Source organism: Typopeltis vanoorti, chromosome 3, assembly GCF_054136105.1.
Source record: "Typopeltis vanoorti isolate ZY-2024b chromosome 3, IOZ_Tvanoo_1.0, whole genome shotgun sequence".
Taxonomy (NCBI): Eukaryota; Metazoa; Arthropoda; class Arachnida; order Uropygi; family Thelyphonidae; genus Typopeltis; species Typopeltis vanoorti.
This window is the reverse complement of record NC_143551.1, coordinates 36,749,653-36,773,184: the sequence shown is the minus strand read 5'-3', so window position 1 is coordinate 36,773,184 and position 23,532 is coordinate 36,749,653. Positions and strand designations below refer to the sequence as shown.

Below are 23,532 nucleotides of genomic sequence, written 5' to 3'. Positions count from 1 at the left end.
TTATTTATTCCGATTAATAATCAACGGACGGACGGACGGACGGACACACACACACACACACACACACACACACACACACACACACACACACACACACACACACACACACACACACACACACACAGAGAGAGAGAGAGAGAGAGAGAGAGAGAGAGAGAGAGAGAGTGTGTGTGTGTGTGTGTGTGTGATGCTACACATGCAAACCGCTACCGTTTTTCATAAAGTAAAAAAGTTGATACTAAAATAAAAAATTAAATTAATTTCATGTTTTTATAAATATTTATTTTAACTTATAATTTTTGCTAATTCGGCAGTTATTCCGATGAAGACGCCATTCCCATTTAGAGCTTCTTCTTATGAAATCTGTACCTCAGATATGTTTATTGTTTTAATATTTTTTTAATATTTTAATAATAAAAAAGATGGATATTTGAAAAAAAAAGTTTCCGCATTATTTTAAATAGTAAAAATAAAGGAAAAAGAAATTTGAAGTCATATTAAATATAAAACAATACCAACATTGTTCATTCTCTTTCGTCTGCTTTTGTTGTTAAACCAATCCAAAATTTAAACTAAAAGTTTATATTTTAGACAGACATACTTTGCCTAAACATTGAACTTACCTCTTATTTCATAGAACCTTCATTAATCTCCATGTTATAATTCCTTTGAATCACCTATTTTTATTAAAAGATTAGTAAATCCACATTAATATTAAATTATACCATCATTAAGAAAACCTACCAGTATCTCAGTTTATAAATTTCATATCAGCGTTTTAAATTGGGCAATTTTACTTCTGCAAGCACTGAGTAAAAACAAAAAACACAAAACGATCTAGAATAATATTGCAATAATATCGATTCATCTTAAGAAACTGTGGTACTAGATAGTTCCGATAGATGGCAGTATCGTGCAGCTACTACCTGGGTACTACTTCATTCTCTGTGTCTGTTGGTTTGGTGTTCTTCCCATGTTTCCAGGGTATACGAAAGCAGGGTGTTAGCGGTCGTGAGCTCATTATACTCCCATTCTTCGTGAGTTATGCTTGAGCCGGAGGCTGGCATAGTGATCGCCTTGGTCGGCGTGGTTGTGTACGGCAGCATGAACCTTCTTGGTCAGCATGTATCGTCGTGCTAGCAGCGTTCGTCGACACGACGGAGTGCTCTCGGAACTAGCGCACAGGTGGTGAGGTCGACAGCGGACGGGGAAAAAGAGATAACTCGATCGACGCAAGTTTCAGAAAAGGTATGTTAGGTTAGTATTGCATTAAGTGTTATCTTAGCCCTTGTGATGTCGCGGAAAGCGTGAAAAGCCTTTGTTTTTTATTATTGGAAACAAGTCAACGTTTTAAAATTAACTAGGGAAAAATGACTGTCAGTCGTAATTTTGGGCTTGGGATGCGCAGTGTGTGTTGATACACAATTAAACACTACTGCAGATTATTTTCCTCTGTAACCCGAACAATTTTTATATGCATGCTTTTGTCGCAAGTGTTGACAATGGATATCAAGCAGTTGCAGACATCCGTCATGACAATCCCCAACAACCATCTGGCCTCATAAACACTTATGGGATAAACCAGCTTTGCACTTTCCTATAGCGACTTCTGGTGGTAATTTCCCTAATTTTGTTGATGGGAGAAATGACTAAGTAAAGAGGTCTATAATCAAGGATACAGCATTTTTTTTTTCTTTCATAGTTTGTTTTATCTGCCATATATGATTTAAAAAAAAAACTCAGCCTGTTTTTAGCCGGCGTACCGATCATTTTTATTCACGTCATCTTTACTGACACTTGAATAAATTTGCTTGTTGTGTTTGAAATTGGTATACATGCTTCGTTTAGCTATAAATTTTGCTAATCGCTATAGAACGGCTTGGATTATTTCTGATTTATTTATTCAGTCAAGGAACGATTTCCTCCCCCCCCCACGATATTATTGGTTCAACAAAATAAATTAATACTTACACCTATGGAATTATTATTGTTACATATGCATCCTGAGGTTTCGATTAATATATAACACACACACACACACACACACACACACACACACACACACACACACACACACACACACTTCTTATGCCTTTATTTAATTCTGAAGGAGAAAAATCCCTTCAACTCTGATTATAACACAATTACTCAGTAATGTGTTACAGTGAGAAAGTGGTTACCATGGAAACGCAATTGGTTTTTTTTTATTGCCTGTTTTATAGATTGCTTTCTACGTAATACAAATGGGTTCATTTATTAATATTCTCTAATAGCCACTATTACTAATTCATTACTAGGCACAGGCCATAATTTTGTAAATCAAATGTGAGCTCTACTAATGCAATCAGATTAGTCTTGTATGCTTACAGAAAGTAATATAAAATATATATATTACTTTTATCGGAATTAATGTTGTATATTACTTTCTTCGTTCCATGTACTGTTTATGAAATGGTAAAAATACTTTTATTATACGAGTTATAGATATATAATGCATATTAAATAATTAATTTGCCAGTCATAGACATTATAGCGTTAGGCCGTTGCTAGCAAAGAACGTGGAAAATTGTCGTCTGCCGTTTCCTTTAGATTCAACTAGTTCATAAAAAATAGTTTCATTTGAGCAGAGTATCTTAGATTAATTAAAACTAGCCATTATTAAATCTTTGTTCAGACAATTTGCAACCCATGCTATATTTGGAATAATCATAAACTTATTTTTTCATTGTATGTGAGAGGGAAAACATTGTGCGTTTTCCACAGCTAAAATAAAAATTTAAAAAAAAAAATTAAGTTTACGCAAATAAAAGTAAATAGAGATTACAATAAGTTACCTTAATTAAAACACTGTGTCCAGGAACGATAACACAAATGCAACAAATTTAAAAATGAAAATAAATAAATCATTATTTTACGATATTGTCATATTTAGCTTCGTATTCCAAACAGTCAATTTTTTATACCTAAAATTTTAAAAGCTAAAATATTCAAGTGTTAGAAAACTTTTAGCAGAAAAATTTTTAATATAGTATATTTTAAGCTCAAAAATGACTAAATCATACAATCGGTTAAAATTATAAGTTTATAAAAAAGCGGGGAAAGAAAAATAATCATTGAATTTTAAGCGCATTCCACTGTTTATTATATCTGATTTGTTGCTGACGTGTCTGACAAAACTGTAAATATTAAAAGGAGTGGAAACACGAAGAAATAGTTTCTTAGTATTAAAACAATTTATTTTCTCTCTCTCTCTCTCTCTCTCTCTCTCTCTCTCTGTCCACGTGACGAAAATGTTTTATCTTATTATGTAGATTCTGTTCTACTAGAATATCGCTATACGTGAGACTATCAACGATGCGAGCCACGTAGTCTCGTATTCGTGTTTGATATTGTATGTTGCCGTAGGAATCATTACATCAAATGACCTATAGTAAAGTGTGTTTGGCGATTCAATAAACTCGCCGTTTAGCAGGAAGCAAATTGCATGTCGCAGAATGATAACACACAAACGCAACTAGTCTCACTCGCACAGTTATTTCTAAAGTATTTCAGTATATTGGTATGTTTAGTTTCGTATTCTGAATAGCAAATTGTATGCGCATGAAATTTTAAGTTAAATGGGTACATGAAAAAAAAAGTATTAAGAACTAAAGTTTAGTTGGCTTAGTTACAATATGAAATGTAGGCACAAGTCATTTTAGAAAAGTAAAATGAACAGTTCTCATAAACGGAAGAATAAATAATCTGCATCATGTTTGATGGACCACATAGCTAACCAAACACGCAATATACAGCCACTCCGCCCATTTTGCCGAATTTGTGATGAATTACAAAGACCTGTGTTAGACAAAAAATATTAATTTCCTGAAGTTTTTGTTGGTTAGGGACCAAAAAAAAAAATCTATTTCCGTTTTCTTAAAAATCTGCATCAAGAATATAAAACATATAAGGACGTCCATTTAGTTGTGCCTATAACAAACCGAAGGACATATTTTACGTGGCGATCTCGAGTTCAGACAGGTGTTCATTTTGTTTCGGAGTTTACCGAATGAGGTCTACGCCTCCTCATTTCAAATCCACAAAAGAGAAAAGAAAAAGATATTTTCTAGAGGAAAGTGTAAGAATAAACATAGAACAGGGGAAATTGAAAAACAATGATTCTTCCTCAAAATTCATCGAATTCTCGTTGATAGGAGGTGCGTTATACCTGGTTTTTGGCGAGTAAAATAACATCTGGTGATGCATTATGTGTGAACATTATGTAAGGCAGGTGCTTCCTAGGACGTACAGAATTGTGTACCGAGATACGGACAATAATTGAGAATGCATAAGTAACTCATTGTATATATTTTTATTTTTATAACGAAAAACACCCGAAGATATTTATAGAATTAAATCGCTTGCTTTTTTTTTTTAAACACCGAATAAACTATACACTCTTCCAACTTTTTTTTTTTATGTTAAAATTCTAAGCCGAAATCTAAGACCAATGCTCTCATTGAGAATAATTCTGATATCGCAACAGCATATATTTGCACACGAGAAAAATTTAATATCAGTTTAAAGTCGATAAATAGGAGACAGATACTGAAGCTTCCGCCAGGGCAGAAATTAATTCAACTTCTGAGAAATTTTCCTTTCATTGTTATCCTTATGAATCCAGAGATCAAAATGAAACGCCCGTGTATATACCGCACTGCTCACAACACTCTGTAAAATCCTAATAAGACTTTCTTCCCCTCTAATATCCCTCCCGCCAGCAGTCTACCCTAAGATGCACCGCGGAGTGTGTACATTCTACAGAATGCATCTTTTAAATTTTCCCAACTTAAAGGCTTAGTTTACTAAGGTAGTCTAAAAGCTTTCCTTTACAAAGCAGTGTGTATGAAATAAGAACTTTAATTTCTGGCCCCTCTCCTTATCTGTTGCCTATATCTTACGTGCATGGAGCGATCGATCGAAGCGTTGATTGAAAACTGGAGGCCAAGCGCAGGAAACCCGCCAGATGGGAAGCTGGCTTTGATAATTGTAGCCTTTTTTTTTTCTTTTCTTTTTCTTTCTTTTTTTTTTTTTTTTTTTTTTACCTTCGCTCTCTCTTAGTCTCCCATCAATATCGTCTCTAAGGTTGGCCGCAAAATCGACTGTTCAAACCATTTACATTCCATTCTCGGAGGAAATATTGGGCCCTAGAAAAGGTTTCGTTTAACGTTGACGCTGTTAACTTGATTTAGTAATTCCATTCAGGTACACCTTGGGCCGATTACTGAAGATAGCGTCGGAGAAGAAAGAAAATTAGTCGGCTGCCTAATTTGTCACCCCCTGCCGTCTGTAGTTCTTTATGTTTTTTTTTTTTTTTTTGTGTGTGTGTGTGTACTTTTTTTTTTCTTTCCTTTTTTGCCACTCCCTGCTTGATTTGCATGGGAATGAGATGCTTTGTTTATCGAAGGATTTTGGGTACGTTCTTCGAACGCTTGTGGCTTGTTTCGGCAAATGAACTTTAACGGGTGTATTTAACCGGGATTGTAGAGAGGGATCGTGGCACGTGACAAAGTGATTCGGAAGGCATTCCAATTAGCCGGATTTGTAACTCAATAGAATGTGATCGTTCGAAAAAGGTTCCTTTTAGACATCAGCAAAGAATCCGCATCATTAAAACGGACTCTTGAGGACATCGACTGCCCTCTAAATTCAATGGAAGCATGGACACTAATCCCAATTAAGAACTTTAGTTTTCTGCATTTTTTTTTTTTCTTTCCTAAGCTACGAAACTCAAGTGTAAATCGTTTAGAAATATCGTTCCTTCGTATTCGTCATTAGCAGCTTCTGGTGAAAACAAATTATTTATTGTGAGCGTCAAAGTTTCTCTCTCTCTCTCTCTTTGAAAGCAGCTCATCTTCCATTATCTCTGGAGAAAGGTTTCGATGTTAAATAAGTTTGGTAGTGTATGTAATAAAAAGAAAGAAAGAAAAAATTAATTTTTAAAATTTCAAAATCATTATCATATGTCACAAACTGCATTAAATGAAATTCTCAATTAATTCTAAATAAAAAATGTATACCAAACAATTTTCACACTCTTAAATTAACTGATTCTATTTTATATTTCGCTGCCACAGAGTTATTTATAGTTGTGTGCAGTTCAACCTGAATATTGGGGCTTTGAGGCTAATAACACTTAACACGATACCCACTGTTATTATTGACATGATTTTTTTTTAAACATTATAGCTCACATTCAAGTTTAACTTAGCGTCCTATAGTTTTAACATAACATATTATTATTATTATTTATTATTATTATTATTATTATTATTATTATGCTATCTCCTAGGAGTCAGAATCATCTCGGGAGAATCAGACTGATTTCACACAACACCTGCCATACTTCTTGAATTGTCAGTGTCAGGGCATTGAAATGAATAAAAAGCGAAGTTAATAAAAATTGGAAAATGGATTTGTATAAAATAAAAAAATAATAAAAACTGTACCATTCTCGAATGCATGAAGTTTAAATATATGATACAAGATTGCTATGGTATGTATTATGTTCATTATAAAATATTAATACCAGAAACACTTACATTTAATATTTTTATTCTAAAATTTTTGGCTAAGTTTCATGGCCATTGTCAATACAGTTATAGGAAAGCTCAAAAAAAAAAAAAAGAACAATTTAATTGAAAGCGAGTGATATTATGTGCAATATAGTATGTGATCTGGTTGGCCGAGTGGTCAGCGTATCCGCTCTCCAACCAAAAGGCGGCGGGTTCGAATTCCACTGTGGGCATGGAAATTTGTGATTGTCTGTGAAAATGTTAGTGATGGTGGTAGGTGGCGTTAGTGTAGGTCAGCGTTTCCCACACTTTGCCTACGACGGAACACTTCATAAATCCTGAAATTTTCACTGAACACCTTCGTTATTTCGTGATGTAATAATTAATTGTTAATTTAGCTGATTTTTTATTAATAATTGATCATTAATTAATAATTAATTAAACATCAATTAAACATAAACATCATTAAATTAATTTGTGCTGATTTTCATTGACATATCCCATTCTGATCACCAAAAATTTATAATATTATTTTAAGTACTTACGAGTGAATGCAGACTTTTTCTTCTGTGTGCTGGTAGTTTTCCTCTCCTTTGTACATCCTGAAGATCGCTTTGTGGGCTGGTGGTGGATGACTCACTATCTGTTGCGTCACAAACACCTTCAATAAGAGATTTCTTAATACCAAAAATTAAACAAAGTCCCTTGTCTCTTATTCATATTAAAATTTAAATCTGCAGGCCTATTACTTTTAAAAAAATCACGGCACTACGGTTTCGAAACCTTCACCCTACAATACGAACTTGCGAAGATCTAGTATTACTAGATTTGAGAACCGGATACAGACTACCTTGATCTTCAATTTTAATGGAAAAATTTTCTTTATACTTCCTTGCTGATTGGTCACTAGCATTTGCAACACAGACGTTATTTCTTTCAGTTTTGAGAACAGAGGATACGCCGCCCGTTGTTGTAATCGGCTTGCAGGCAATTTTTATGACCGATCATAAACAGCGGTATTCCCTTTCCCGAATGTTGAAAGATTTCGATGTGTGAAAATTAACGATAATTCATGAATACTTCCACGTTTTAAAAATACGCGGCTTGGTCACTGACATTTGCTACACAGATTTATTTAGGTGTTCTGGGTCTGAGCTTTTCGACATATTCACGAATATTATTCTCCTCAGAATATTTCCACTATAAAATCTTTATTCATGAAAAATGCTTAGAAAACTAAAATGACAAATTGCAGGAGAACTTTTCGCGGAACACTTGTTCACCTTCCGCGGAACACAGTTTGGGAAACCCTGGTGTAGATGATGAAGGTAGTTGCGGTTGGTGAAGTGGTGTAGATGACGGAGAGCTTTAGAGCGGAAGCCCTCCCTCGATGAGTCTTTGGACTCCCTGGAGGTGTTACGTAATAATATCGGCTGCAGGAGAATAGCTCCATCTGCATTTATAGATATTCAAAATAAATTACAATACTTTTGGGAAGTTATATTAACCAATACTCACCATTCGTGTGTTCCATAATTATAATACAATTTTGTTTATCATTTAAAAATAATTAACTAAATCAATTATTGTATTTATTTTGAATATCTATTAATGCAGATGGAGCTATTCTTTTGCAGCCGATATTGCACATAATATCACGTGCTTTTATTAAATTATTATTTTTTGAGTTTTCCCATAACTGTATTAACAATGGCTATGAAACAGCCTAAACGTAAATGTTTCCGTTATTAATATTTTGTAATGAATTCTTCCGCTTACGTTTCGAGTTTCAGAAGAATATTTTAAATTGAAGTGTATATGGTGTGTATATATTATTTGAAAGCATGATAAAAGCACATTCCTCCATGTAGGCGCTGTATTCGAACATCTTACAGGATTGCTAATTAAAAAAATACTATCCCTAAAAGAGTACATTTTCGTCTGGATGCTATTTGTTGTGTGGCGAGAAGGGGGAGGAGTTCTGTCATTACGATCCTGTCTTTGAATTAGTGCAATATCAACTCCCAAACGCTGAACAAGCTCTGCATCTTTAGAAGCTTTAGTATCTTAATGGGTTTATCATTTTTTTAAAAAAAAAGAAAAAAAGAGAGGAAATGTTTACAACTTTTAAGGCGAACCCACAAATCTCTGTGGTTGATCTCATCATGAGTGGGTTGATCGCGTGTGAGCGAGGGAGGAAGGATGAATCTCATCCGATTGGGCTAAGGGTTTAATTTGAGTGAGAGACCAAATATGAAGCATTTTCAAGCCATTTCGAGCCTCTAATAAGTAGGCGATGGTCTCTCACCAAACGACGAAAGTCATCTACAACCTTAACGCATTTACAGACATCCCTGCTACAGAGGGATTCGAAACCTGCCGACTATTGGAGAATGGGCACGATAATCACAAACTGGAAGAGAAAACTCCATACTTTTGTCTGCAGATAGCCCAAATGCGTATACACTTGTAGAGAACAGACATCTAGAAACAAAGAAAAAAAAAAACCTTGGTGAAAAATTAACGTATGTGTAAAATTGCGTATTGTGTTGCTTCGGAACTGCTCTTTCATCCCATTTATGATCATTCACATAGAGTAAACGACAGTACGTTTCTATTCGATTGAATAGGGTTTTAGTCTTTGTAATTGCCCCTCCTGCGTGACTGAATGTTTGATGCTCATCTTCTGCAAGAACTGATTTTCTATTTACATTGCTGGTGAGGAAAATTGTTTATACAAGTTCGAGTTCTTTCTTCTAAACAGAACAGTCTTTATTTACACCTTGGCTAATTTTATACAAATTAAAAAAAAAAGTTAGCCCCCTCTTTCTTTTTTCTTTTTTGTGGAAGACATTGCAAAGTCCCACGCCATTCAACATATATTCCGATAAACAAACTTTTCGTTAACCATGTTTGGGATCTGTGTTTTCCAAGCTAATACAAAAGAAAATATTTCCTGTTTTTTTCTTTCTCTCTCTCTCTCTGGTCTCGAGCGCGCGCTCGAGAGAGAGAGAGAGAGAGAGAGAGAGAGAGAGAGAGAGAGAGAGAGAGAGAGAGAGAGAGAGTGTTGTGTGTGTGTGTTTTCTCTCTATCTGACTATGACAGTAGAAAACAACTGCCGGAGTGATCGACAGAACAACCCCCCCCCCGCGCCAAGAGGTCGCGACCGATGGGTTTTCCTCAGGTGGTAACTAATAGCAACCATTATCCGAAGCAGTTTATGAAGGCGCTTATGAACTGCTCTGATGGATCGTCGTCAGACGATGAACAACCCACGTACGCTTTTTTTTTCTTTTCTTTTTAATTTACCCTTAGACGTAATCCTCTTTGGTATCATAGTGCTCGTATGGGGGCGCTACCATCCAGTAGACAACCGGTTAATTGTCGTGGTAAGATCACCTTCACAGGCGCTGTTTGCTCTTTTCATCACCGCACAACATCAATCACCAGCGTTCATTAAGACTTCTATTATCCTCTTCATTACCTAATGGAACTGTCTGTATTTGCTGACCTACGGTCGCAGTGGTCTGGATGGATTCTTCATATCCGGGGGTCTTAGAACAGCCATGTTGATGTCAGTGACATATTGTTGTTTGGATTGCATGCATGAACCAATGCGTATCAGTTTCCTGCAACAGTTCCAAGACCAAAATATCTCATGAGAATGTCGAATCTACCAAACAGTATTGTCCACATAGAAAGAGAGAAAGAAAAACCAGTCCTTTTTTTCGTAAAAAGAAATGCGAATCCCAGGAATTGTTCGTTAATGATATCGTGCACTCCTAAAAGCTTCTACCATTTATTTTGTAAAAGCTTTAAGAAATCATTTCTTCAATAAATAGCAGGGGGATGATATAAATATAATAATGGTCTTGTCGCAATACAGAATCGTAAGATTGTGCACTTCTTTTGGCATAAAATTAATTAAAAATTGTTGATGAAAAATGTCCAGGCTAGCGAATTTAAGAGTAGTTGCAAGTTCTATTTATAGATATACAAAATGCCTTTCAAAACGTCCGTTAGTTTCTTTTCATTGGTCTGATCTGGAAGATTTAAAAAACATCCTCACCATGGAATTCCTGCTTAGCATTGGAAAGCCGCTTTCCATTTGCATTTAGTTAATATAGATGACAAACACATTGACATTCAGTTATTTTAAAATCATGAGCATTTTTTTGCGACGCGCTATTTGAGAAAGGGTTCATGTGTTGAAATCCCGATCTCTAACCAGAGGAACTTTATCGTGCCTTTTGTGAACATGGCTGACATTTTTGTCAAATATCAAGATTATGATATTTTACGAACATAAATGCGGAATTCTGACATTTTATATCCTGGATCAAGTCATCCAATTTTTTTCTGCTTCCAAATCCAGCTGCTTCCAACTCTTCGCAAACGCAAGGATGATGTACCATTTGCTTTTGAGTTGGAAAGACTTGAGTTCAAATCCTGTCTAGGACACAGTGAACTTCTGTGTGTGTGTGTGGGGGGGTTTCAACTAAAGGTGAATTAGCCGGTCTAATGAAGATATATAAAGATTTGTTCCTCCCCGAATCTTGAGTTTTTTTCAATCCATAAAAGCGGAGAAACTGCCGCCGAGGAACAGACTTACTTAACAAGTTTAATGGCTTTAGCTGTTTCGGCCATTATCGCAACCATTCATGTCCTACCTTAGACAACGCCTTACGTCCAGGACCAGATCCTTAGGCGACTCTTAAACCAATACTCTGCACTGAAGCAAGCCACTTATGGGTTCAGCATTCGCCCGATGTTTTCGATTGAATTTTTCTTCTTCTCAGGGTGATTTGTCTATATGAAAAACCTAATTTTTCATCTGCAAATGGACAGATATATCCGCTTCCTTCGTATGAACTCGGCTAATTCACCTTCAGTTGAAAAAATCTTATTTCAAAGAAATATCCCTTTAGAGGGAGAATCGAACCCAGGTCTTTTCCAATTGAACGCTCGGCGCGTCATTTTTGCAATTGCGCTCGGAGACGCTAGATGTTAGTATTATGAGAAGATAGTTTTATCTTGCAATAAATGAACTGTTTTTTTTTTTTTTTTTTTTATAAGCCCGCCTATGAATACACATCTGTTATGCGACTGTTAATAATGTGTAGTTTATTAACACTTTCACTATTAATAAACTGCTCAACACTTCGTACAGGCATTGCTAGAATTTCAAGTCGACGAATTCTTTTTGAAGTTTCCAGGCATTATTCACATTGCTAATTCCAACTAAAAGAATCGTGGAACGTCAAGTGACAAGAAGGTATAAATGCCGTGCAAATTTGAAAATGCATTTTCAAAAGCTTCCAACATTCATCCATCTTCTTGATCGAAAAAGAAGCGGCCATCCACGCACAAACGAAAGTGCAATTGAGCTCGTATGGGAAGCATTTTGGAACCCTTCTATAGGAACACACAAGATGCTGTTTGGGAATTGTATATCCCTCGCACACGTGTGTGTGTGTGTGTGTGTGTGTGTGTGTGTGTGTGTGTGTGTGTGTGTGTGTGTGTGTGTGTGTGTGTGTGTGTGTGTGTCAAATATGGCGTCTACTAATTAAAAAAATATTTGGTTAACATCGGTTGAATGATATTAATAGCAGTGGCATTTTCTTTCTTTATTCATCTCTTACCAACCTGCCTTCCTTAACAGGAAATTATGAAACAACGTAAGAAACAATTAATTTCAGTGTTTGTTGAAAACAGTTGCACAATGCGACTTTTACAAGTGTTTGAGTGAAAAAAGTAATTTCCCTTCCCCCCACCCAACAAATATATTTCAGTTGAGCTCAATTTCCCAGGTAACCGTAAGCAACATAAAGTACATTCTACATACGCTGGAAACTTCTTCAGAGTTTCGGTTGGTTCCTACTCTAGTGATTCCTACTCTGGTACTACATCAATCGAAAAAGGCAGTTGTGCTTCCTGCACTAGTCAGAACGTTTGCACTTTTGTGGTCTGAGTTATGCCGAATCAACTAAGGATATAAGACCAGTGTATTATCCCTATTAATTGTGTGTTACTCAGATTTGGGAGTGGGGGGAATGTCGAACTATCTTCCAGGATATTTAGGATTCGTACTCTGAGTCTAATCGTAATTTGACAGCAAAAAAGAGCTCATTCCAATGAATCTCCACTTAATTTTTGAATTGAGAGCCATTTCTAATCAGTTTGACGAGAGAAAGTAGGTTTTTTTTCGATTTTTTTTATTTTTATTTTTATGAAGTTCCTAGCGCAAGCCTATGTTTGCCGATTGGCCTGAATGTATTAATTCATATTTCCTTACTTGTTATTTTGGCTAAACAAATTCTAAATTGAAATCAATCTTATTATTATTTTATTTTTTTGAAAGTGTTTTTACTGAACTAGGTTTTATACTATAATTTTAGACTACCTTCACTTGCAATGAACAGTGGGCTAAGGTCATAGGGTAAGTAAGTATCTTTCCACAAGGGATGAGCTGAAATTTGCTTAGGAAGACGAATAAATCAGTGCAGACTTTAGTTGAAAATATATTCTGAAAGTACCAGAAATGCCAAAGCAAGAATATCTCAATATGAAATTAGGTCAAGGACGACATTGGGGAAAGAAGAAGGGAAAAAAAAAAAAAACTTGTTTTGGCCGTTGAATCGGTCGACGAGACACTATAGGGAAGACTCAAATATTGAAAAAAGACCAGTTTATCACGCGATAACCATAGAATTTTTCTATTATTAGCATATCCTTATAAATATGAAAGCAATAGGAATCACTATGGCTATCAAGATGACAACAAAAATAAACGAGTCGATTGGTGAAGTTTTTCTGGCATAATGAGGTTCGGAAAAACAATCAATTCTGATGTCAATCATAAGAGATGAAAAATTAAAATTAAACTTCGTATTCCTTCGTATTGTCAAGTATGAAAAATGTGTGCTTTGGTAAATATAAATTATTTTGAAAATGTTTTTTTCAAAATAACAAATGTCATGTCAACAAACATGACAAGATAACGAAGGGTTCACGCATATTATCCTGCATGTTAAACTTATTCAACAAATTTTGATTTGGAAACCATATACATAACCCAATATCCTTCCATTCAGTAGTGGTTTATTTAAGAATAAACTACGCTACCATAATAGATGGTTAAGGCATTTTGGGGACACGCACCATCCATGATGAAAAGATAAAAGCAACCAATGCTCAGATGAAATGAACTAATAATAAAAATTCTAAAAGGCGGAAACCAAGCGATCACACTTGAAATATGGAATTATATAACTACATATTTGATGTAGTTGTAAAAATGTGTATCTGTGCATTTTGGACGCTAGAAATGGAAAAAGAAAAACAGAAAAACACTTTAAAAAAAAACTAGATCCCTTTATAAAATGTTTCTAAAATGCCTGGACTTATTGCCTTGGCTTTCAAGAACAAAAGCTATTGCAACAATCCTACGATAAGATTGGGGGAACGATACTACTGGGAATTTTTCAAAAACATTTTAGCACACCGTGGAATTATCCAACACATTTAATCGAAATTGCAGTTTTAGTATGAAAGCTGAATAGATACACTACACTATGACGAACCTATTTATTTCTTGTTTCCGTTACTAAGTGGACTACTGTTTAAATCGCAGAGGAAAACAACAGAACCATTAATTTACCGCAGGTCGATCAACGTATTCGTTCCTTGTTTTACGTCATTCTGTAGTTCGTAGTGACGAGGCAATAATTTTTTTAAAGCTATGTAGCTTGCAGAAAGCAGTATTGCAGTAATACTTGGGAGAATTTAATTTAAATTCGCTAAAGCCTACAAGAATGCTGAAGTAAACATTTTCCAAGTTGATCCTATCAGTAACGAGTTCCCTTTCAGGGACACGCGCGGCCTGCTGCGAGCTTGTGATATTTTGCACGCGCCCTGCTATGCGTGCCAAGAGAGTGAAATTGACGTAATTTATAGACGCAGAAGAACTTCAAAATAAAGTCTCACTTGATTGCCGCTGAAATGATTTTGGCTAGTGTGACATTAATTAAACGCCCAAAGTTAGCCACTGAAAAATAACGATTGCAGATTATATATATTAATGAGAAGCTCTAAACACGGTAGCGTTAAGTTAGATGTCATTATTTTATATAATTTTCAACAGTACATTACTTGGAAATGGTTTGGTGTTTTAAATATTCTTAAAAATGCAGTTAAAATAGCATAATTTTCCCCCTCCTGACTGGAGTATCTGATATCTCCTGTATATAGATTCCCGCCTCCACTACATTAGTAAAAAGATATCTAAGCAATGGAAATCGTGATAAGTTGTTTTTATGTCATCAAAAAAAAAAAAAAAAAAAAAAAAAAAAAGAATAAAAAGAAAAAGAAAAATACGCGAGAACTTAGCACGGAAATCAGTCATTTATGGTAGTAGCTAAACAAATCACAAAAGCAACTCAAGCATTTATCCAGTCCGTCCTCAAAATATATTATATTATTAACAGTCCCGATTCAGTTTATGGATATCAATAAAAGAGACCAAACACCTATCTTAACGATATTCTTTATTTACTAATGATTTTTTTATGAAGTGAGTTTTTATCTGATGGAAATGGTTTCCATTTCCATCAAGTCATTTAGCAATCACTCAAGAACAGGCCATCTCAAGATGACCATCGATTGTTTGGTCTCGATTTTGCAAGTGGTGAAACACTATTGAGCCAGTTGTTAAAAAATACTGTTTGGAGGTGTGGCCTCTTGGAGGAAAGTGAATGTGATTGTTAACTTTGGTATGCTGATCATCTCTTACTGCTGCAATGCAGGTGTGTATATATATATATATATATATATATATATATATATATATATATATATATTTATAAGGCTAAAGGAGCCATTATGAAATATTAGAATAAATCTCGCTGCGAATATAGCTTCGGTTGGATCTTAAAAGTTAGATCTTAACACACACACACACACAAGAGAAATATATATATATATATATATATATATTTTCTTTCTCTTTTCTTTCGTAATGAAACTAGGTCACTTTTAACATATAGTAATTATTTTTAATGTCATAAAAAGATAACGCCTTCATACAATAAATAAATTACGAATATGGACATTCAGCAGTTACCTCTGCTTGAAGTCATGAGAAATTGAACTCAAGTTTACTTCTGTAAATGAAATTTCGAGGCTGTGGAAATAGAACGTACCAATTCTAAATATAGCTCCTCAAACATCGAAAACATAGCGAAATTATTTCCACCCAATGATACTGATACTCATGGGACAGATGTCCAACTTGCGCATGCTCAATGTTACCAACTGTCGTCAGAGACCTTCCGAAATTTTCCATTAGTTTTTCATTAGCCCGGTTCAGAGATGCTATCTTCTCCAAAGAGGAATGCGCAGGTTTATTTATAACTACCCTACTCCGGTGTCTTCATCTTTTAGCGTATAGTTAGTGTAGCGAGAAGCGAATCGGACTGGATAGTCCACGTGTGCACCTGACATTGATAGATCAGCTGGTAAGTCTAGCACACGTAACACTATTACCGAGAGATTTGTGGTTCCTTAGAAATTACTTATAAGATCGCGTTTCAGCTATTATTGTAAGCCTTCAGTTACTTTAATATGACAGCCATTTTTTTTTATCCATCGGTCAGTGCGCCGTTGAAAGTGCCATCTGGTGGAAAGAGGTGATATTTATGTTCTTAATAACATTTCAATGGATAGCTGCACTTCCTGTAAGTAATAGCTGGAAATGCAGCCATATCCTTGTCACTATAGATGATAGTTATTGAGAGTTCAATTTGTTGCGCTTTGCGAGCTCGTTACATGATATATATTAAGTGCAGACCTAAATGTATGAACGTATTAAGCCGTGTTATAATTCTCAGGAAATGCAGCTGTAGAGGCATCTTTTAAGTTGGTACTATATATAAGATATGTTCTCTTATAGCAGACGATTTAACCTTTCTAGAAGTTACCATATTTGCTCTTCTAAAAGTAAATAGGGTAACAATCTTTTTTGTTGTTGTTCTTCCATTATTGTTCTGTGTAAAAAAAAAAAAAAAAAAAAAAAAAGCCATTTATAAGAATAGCATCAAATCAATCCATGTGAAAAAAATCAATGTTATTTATAAGATTCAAACTTATGAGATAACTTATAATCTAGTCTACTCCTAAATAAATCATCAGAATTGCACCATACCTACCTTCAAGAGGTAAAAACAACAAAGATTGTGCCGTAAGAGATAGACACACTGTATTTCTGAATATACGGGTTCGTAAGAGGACTTGTTGCACTTAAATTAAGCAATAAAAATCGTCGTAAAAGTGTGTAGGCAAACGATGTTTACACTAAACGAAGTAGAAATACTATGTCATGTGTTTTAAAATAAATGGTAGTTGCAAAATAAACCATCCAAAAGCTATATATCTTTAAAATGCTATTTATAGTAAGTGATACTGCTTACTCTTAAAGATAATCCTGTGATAAACAAAACTAATGATGCACGTAATTTTTCACAGAGGAATACAAAAAACCATTCCTGACAAAATAAATCTTTCTCCAACTTCATGAACTAGCAGGAATGAGAGGTTCTGTAGAGTATTTCCGGTTCATGCTATTGGTCTATAGATTGCCATAATGATAACTGAGATTGTTAGCAAAGAACTCAATAGCCCCCCCCCCTCCTTTCATTTCACATGAGATATTAACAAATTAAGTTGAACAGTAGCAGTCTAAAAACAAAATCGTACCATCTGTTACCTTCCTTTTATGGGACATTTATCCCATTTTTTTATCAACCCCACACACGAGCGGTCAGAAAACCTATAACACGAGTGCCGTTTGTGTGATTAGGGAGAAACAAAGGATTGGCTAATGGAAATTTTTTGAAGAGTTTGTAGATTATAGTCATAGAGCAAAGCGATATAGGGAAAGCCGTTCCAAGGAACAAGGGTAGGTGGAATGAAGGAAGAAGATGATGATGATGATGAGGTTGATTCGATAAGTTTGCAGCAGAACTGCGTATGGATATTGACCAGTCGAGCAGCATCTATGAAAAGATCTAAAAGACACACTACAAAAACAGACCATCTATGAAAAAGCAATTGGACGGTGATTGTGTGAGAGAGGAATCATCTTTTAAGTAGGTTTCCCTCTCTTGTGGAGCGCTACCACAGTATGAAAACCGTACTCTTTATAAAGTGGATTTAGTGGGGGCTCCTCTCCCTCTGACGCTTACAGTGCACCCCCCCCCCGAGTTCCGGACTGGTAGGCCGGTTCTCCTTGAATTCTGATGACTCGAATTTTGAAGACTGAGTTTCAAAACGTTTTAAATAACTTGACAAAAAAACGTTACAAAAAAAACTTATCATTTTATATTATAGAGTAGATTAGGAATTACGTAAGCGAGATGAAGTGCTTTGAACGGAGGATGACATCCCATTTAGAATGAGCAAACTACGAATGTATATGTGCCAGGATAGGCTAGATGCGAAAGTCAACCCAAAAAGAGAAAACTAATCTTGAGTTGAGACAGGACTACTATGATCAAATTTATGGAGGAATGGAGTAAGATCTTTCTTCCGAGAAATAAGAGGGGATTGCGTTTTTGGTAAAATTAAAATTCGCCAAATTATTCTCATTCCGTTAGAGAAAGGGGAATAAAGTGTACGGTCATCAGAAAAACTGTGGATAATATGATTTGAGGTTAGTAAGCGGTCATAAAAGTGAAAAAACCTTGGGCAACCCCCAGCATTGATAGAGAAAGTAAATAAGAGGAAATTGACAGCTTACTCTGAAAGGACTGAAGAAAGACCTTAACATGATAGCTTGTAAATGAATCCTCTATATCAAACCCGATTAAATGTCCTTGGAAATGCCAAGAATGACCATGATTTTTTCCAGATTTTCCTATGGGTTATGCTAAAAGATGGTAAGATTGAATAGAAGGACTTCTGTATATTAGTTCTTCTAATTACCCTCTTCCCTATTTTCGAAAGGAGGTGAAAGAACAATGGGGTGATAGACTGATGCATGACCGTTACTTTTTTTTTTTTTTAAGAGTTGAATATAAGTTAGCTTCCATGCTGTTGGGTAGATGCTAGTCGAGTATGACTGCTGGAACAGGTGACACAGAACTGACACTAATTCTGGAGTACAAGTTTTTTAACGCAATTGAAGGGTCATCTAGATTTAGTGACTTCGTTATTGAGGATTTTTCTGGTCTCTGGCAAAAGATCAAAAGAGAGGAGACATATAGTGAGTTGCTCCTGGCATAGTGTGTGCGGTGATTTTCGTTGGTCATTATACAAGAGCTTAGCGTGGTGCCATCTGATGGAGTTTGGTTTTGAATTACGGCAGAAGCAAACGAAGGTGATGCTCATATGTCGTATCTGTTAATTGCGTGTCAATTAACAAATACGACACGTTGTGTTTTTATCAACATGTGTTGTTTTTATGGCCGGTTTTCCGGTTTGCAGGGTGAAAAACCAGAGTTTCTGGGAGGAAAAAACCCTGCCACCTCTTTATGAGATCGGCTAACTCTTATTCATTGGAAAAGCCCTTATAAAAGTACTTCGCATTCTAGATGAGATTCAAACTCTTGTTGGAGAACAATACTCGGATAATGGTTGGATGCTTTGTGTGGAGTGAAATCCCTTATTCCAGCAAGCGTTATTTCAGTTATTCAGTCAGATGAAGTATTTTGATCGGAAGCGTGCAAATCAAACATGAGAAAGAGGTGCACCCCACCCCCACCCCAAGTTCCAGTTGCGTAGTGCCAAAGACAGGAGGCTGAGACTGACTGAGCGAAGTTCGACCTATAGAAAAGGAAACACGGACAAAGTTGTGTTCGGAGTTGACAAAAGGAGAGCTAACATCTCCAAATTTACCTGAAATATATTTGGAGGGAGACCTGATTAAGAAAAGGTCTGGTGTTCGATCAGTAAATGAACAGTTTGTGTACATTATTGTTGACAGCAAATAAAACGCTTACCTTTTAAGCTTGATTTGCAACGTGAGAGAAAGCCAGTTTGAATTATGAACGGTAGAGGATGATCTTACTGATCATCTTCTACTGTTCGAGTGAGCAATTAGACTACAAAAAAAAAAAGAGGGTAGCATGGTTATCGAAAATACGAGAGTGGTAAAGGCAGTAAATAAAAGCCACAAAGCGAGCCAAGAAAATTTTGAGCTCGAGCGTAATCGTAAGAGGGAATTCAAGGTTTAGTAATCTGACATGGAATATAAAGGCGCATATTCCACTCTTACAAAGGCGCATATTCCACCCTTCCTACAGAAGTCATGCCTATTGTAGTGTAAGTAGTAGTGAACTGTGGTGAACGTAGTTGTACAAGATGAGAAGTGAAGTTTAGTGAGGAATAACATCTCATGTTTTGAACATGCAAGCAGTGGTGGTGGTGTATTAATGCTTGCGTTCAGGCCCTTCATATTGGCGAAGCGGAATCCTATTTTTTATTTTTATTTTTTCTTTCGATGGGATCTTTGTGTGGACTAAATAAAGTCTCTGGGGATGCATTTACGTTCTCTTTACGATTCTAAACTATTTTCCTCTTCCGGAACGAGACGACTCCTACCCTTCTGATTGGAAGCCTCATGTAACTTGAAAGCGTACCATGTTTGGCCTCCATAGCAGGACTTCTGGATTATAACTTTTAGTCCATCCACGATAGTAAAATTTCGTGTGCGAGAATTCACGTGAAAATATCTTCTATCCATCTAACAAAATCGATTATCGATTCTTCGTTTCTTCACACAAACAAAAAGGAACAACTTGTCTCGCGGAAATCTGCCGAATGTTTAAAAATCACCCTTATCTAGCACATTTATGTTTTTTTTTTCATAAAAAGCACACGGATTACTCAAATAAGAAGTGCCTCTAACAAACCCATGCTGATCGTCTTAGATTATCCTATTCTTATCAACCTAATTCTATATTCCAGGCATGACCAATGTTTCATAATACAGTACTTTAAATTGGGTATCACATTCCTTCATGGAGCCTTCGTAGCTCAGTTAGTATAGATGACCCCCTTTGGTCGGAAAATTCCGGGTTCAAATCAAATCCCGTCTGACAAGAGGAAGCTTTATCAGGTGTTTTTCAATCAAATGGTGATTTTGATTAAAAAGTTGTCCTTCTTATACGGAGGTGGAGAATTTTTTCTCCCAGAAACTCGGGGTTTTCCCTCAAAACAGACAAACATGAACACACATATCTACAGACATAGGATACTAACTGCGAGATGGAAGAGATTAGAACCTCACCACCTTTCTCTGCACATTATGGATCTCAGGTAGAGATCCATAATAGTCATCCTCCTGGATTGAGGTTACACGACGGGACATTTTGACGCAGTGATGAACAGTCTCAATTTAAACTGTAAACGACGACAAAAACAGGATTTGGTCAATTCTCACACATCCAAGATGCTGAAACCTGATGACTTATTTCGGCCTTGAATTTCTTGCTGCATAGAGGCTACACTGTTTTAGTATGCCTTTTGGTTTATAACTCAGAATAGAACTTATTTTATATAATTAGATGAATTTTTTCCCCTTGCTTCACCATGATTTCGTTCATTAGTTTGAGTAGTTTTATAAAAGCTTTTACTTGTTCGATTTATAGTGCGATTCCTGTTTATCCTTAAGTTTTAATGCTCTAGTGGCAAAATCTAAAAATACAATGGTAATGTTTTTTTAGATATTTTCCCGGTTAATATTTAAATTTACTTCTGTTTGTTGCACTTTTTTTTTCTGCTATGAGAAAATTGTCTGCTGAGCTTAATTTGTTTCTAAAATGTTTACGGATCATTTTTAATGATGCCCCTTTTTAGGAGGGAGTAAGCGGAAAAGCGATCTAAAGAAAATGCGACAGTTGTGACTAAGAAAGGGACAACCTCGTGACATGTTTTAACAATCATAAAATCAAATTACCGAATATGAACAAAAGTATTAAGTTACTGCTTTTATCCTTTTGATTTCGTATTATAGTGGATTTGGTGGTGGGGGGGGGGTATTGTCTGTAATTATTGAAGTGACAGTTCAGGATGAGATTTTAAAGCAGTGTTTAAATTCTTTTCCCAGATCCGTTAACAAAAATATGCCGAAATGTTGACTTTCGTGTTTGGGTACTGAAATTACAATCACAATTTTAAAAGTAGAAAAGAGAACCTTTTAGATTTGTCAAATTTACTTGCTATTTCTTAAAGACATTTTTAGACAGGAATAGGACAATCGGAACACCGCAGATTTGCATCAAGTTCTGTGAACTCTAATTATAGTACAGTATGTTGTTTTCTTTTATGCTGTTCTTTTAATTTCTCGTTGTAATGTAGCATTGCTTGATACATCTATACTATCTCCTCTCTCTTGCATTTATTTGATAGCACTTGTACTTGGCCTTATATACACCATATTTAGTTTCACTTTGTTAAAAAATGATTTATTGCGTGTAGTATCATTAATACTTATTATCAGTTACACGTCCTGATAAAGCTGTTGGTGGTCGAAGTCATTTTTGTAGCGTCAGCATCCCCCTAATATCCCCAAATAGTAAAGCTAATGATATCGGCGATGTGTTCGGTGGCTGACATGATTTGGCTATTTTTTTTTCCCCGTTTCTGGTTAGGTATATCGTCCAGAAAGAGGCTTATTGTGATTGTCAGTTATTGCAAAAGGAGGATTTAGATCGTTTATATCAGGGATCGGTGATATGAGATGCAGGCTTAGTATCGGCAAATACAAGACTTGCTCTTTTTTTCTTTTTTTTTTTGTCAGGCAGGGACTCCACATCCTCTATCTTCCCTATCCAAACAAAACACCGTTATATCAGAATGCAACTGAATAATATAATTTGACTGATCGAACAATCCCCTTATCAATGAAATGTTTCCCCATCAAATCCCGATGCCCTATTTATAGGAGTTTATACGCACTCATTACCTCAGCCTAAATGATTCGGCCGATAGAAAAACACAATACCAAATGAGCTTTTTATATAAACTGTGCATATCAATGTTTCCATCGCCCGATAATCAGTACAGATGTTTCTAATGGACCATGTTTAATTATCGTTATGTCTGATTACTTCTTCCCCTCCCCTCAAGCGGCTAATGAACCCAAATAATCTGATAACAAAACATCAAACCTTCTATTTACGGCCCATAAAGTTCATTGTATTTTTACACAACTCGCAAGAGCTCAACTGATTACTTCTTCGAGTGAATTGGACATTGTAAACATTCTATTTCAGTGTTAAATAACTTTATTGATAGAAAAAACCGTTTCAGAAGGCTCTATAATTCGGTATTTAGCATCATCCAAATGATTCCATTAAAATTCTTATTATACTTTGTTTGGAATGGATGAATAGTTTATATTCACCCACTTCATAGTCTGCACTAAAAAGAATCCTAGTTTATTGAAGACTTACAAAAAGAAAAAGCATTCGAAATGCAAATATCATTATGAAGAATACTGTGTACATGTAAAATTCAAACTTCATTGTTTGATGCGGTAGGCGTTCTCTTTCCTCACACAATTAATTATGCCGGACACAAAGTTCTTTGCTTTAACCTCACATTTGATGTTAACAAGGTTACTGTAAAGGACAAACCTCAAAATACGAACAAGAAGGCTTGGTTCATAATATCTTTAATAGGTTGGTTTCTTTTTTTAACTGGTTGGTTTGTCTAAAGGACTTTTTGTATAGGATTAACTGTTGCTTTGATTTCTAACAAGAGGCTTATATTAACCCTGAACTGTATGCGTTTCTAACGGCACGTTTGTTGAGTAGCTGATTAGAGGTTGCACGAAAGTAATAAACGTATTGTACTTGCAGTACCGTGGAATGATAAAAAGTAAAGAAGAAATAAGAAGTTTAAAAAGAATAACAGAAAACGTCATTGTTCATAGACTTTCTTGATTATCATTTAACTATCATTAAATGTAGGAAATCAG

General features: G+C 35.5%; 1 protein-coding gene across 2 annotated transcripts in view; it reads left to right on the top strand.

The window, feature by feature from the left end:
- The first annotated feature begins 978 nt into the window (after nucleotides 1-978).
- LOC150108049 (LIM domain transcription factor LMO4.2-like) overlaps nucleotides 979-23,532 on the top strand; it is a 120,841-nt gene continuing 98,287 nt past the window's right edge. The window contains exon 1 of one of the 2 annotated variants that reach the window (XM_090415543.1): nucleotides 979-1,248. The gene's annotated coding sequence lies outside the window, so the exon portion shown is untranslated. Of the gene's footprint in view, nucleotides 1,258-23,532 lie in introns of both variants that reach the window. The other variant, XM_090415545.1, reaches the window with a different exon arrangement.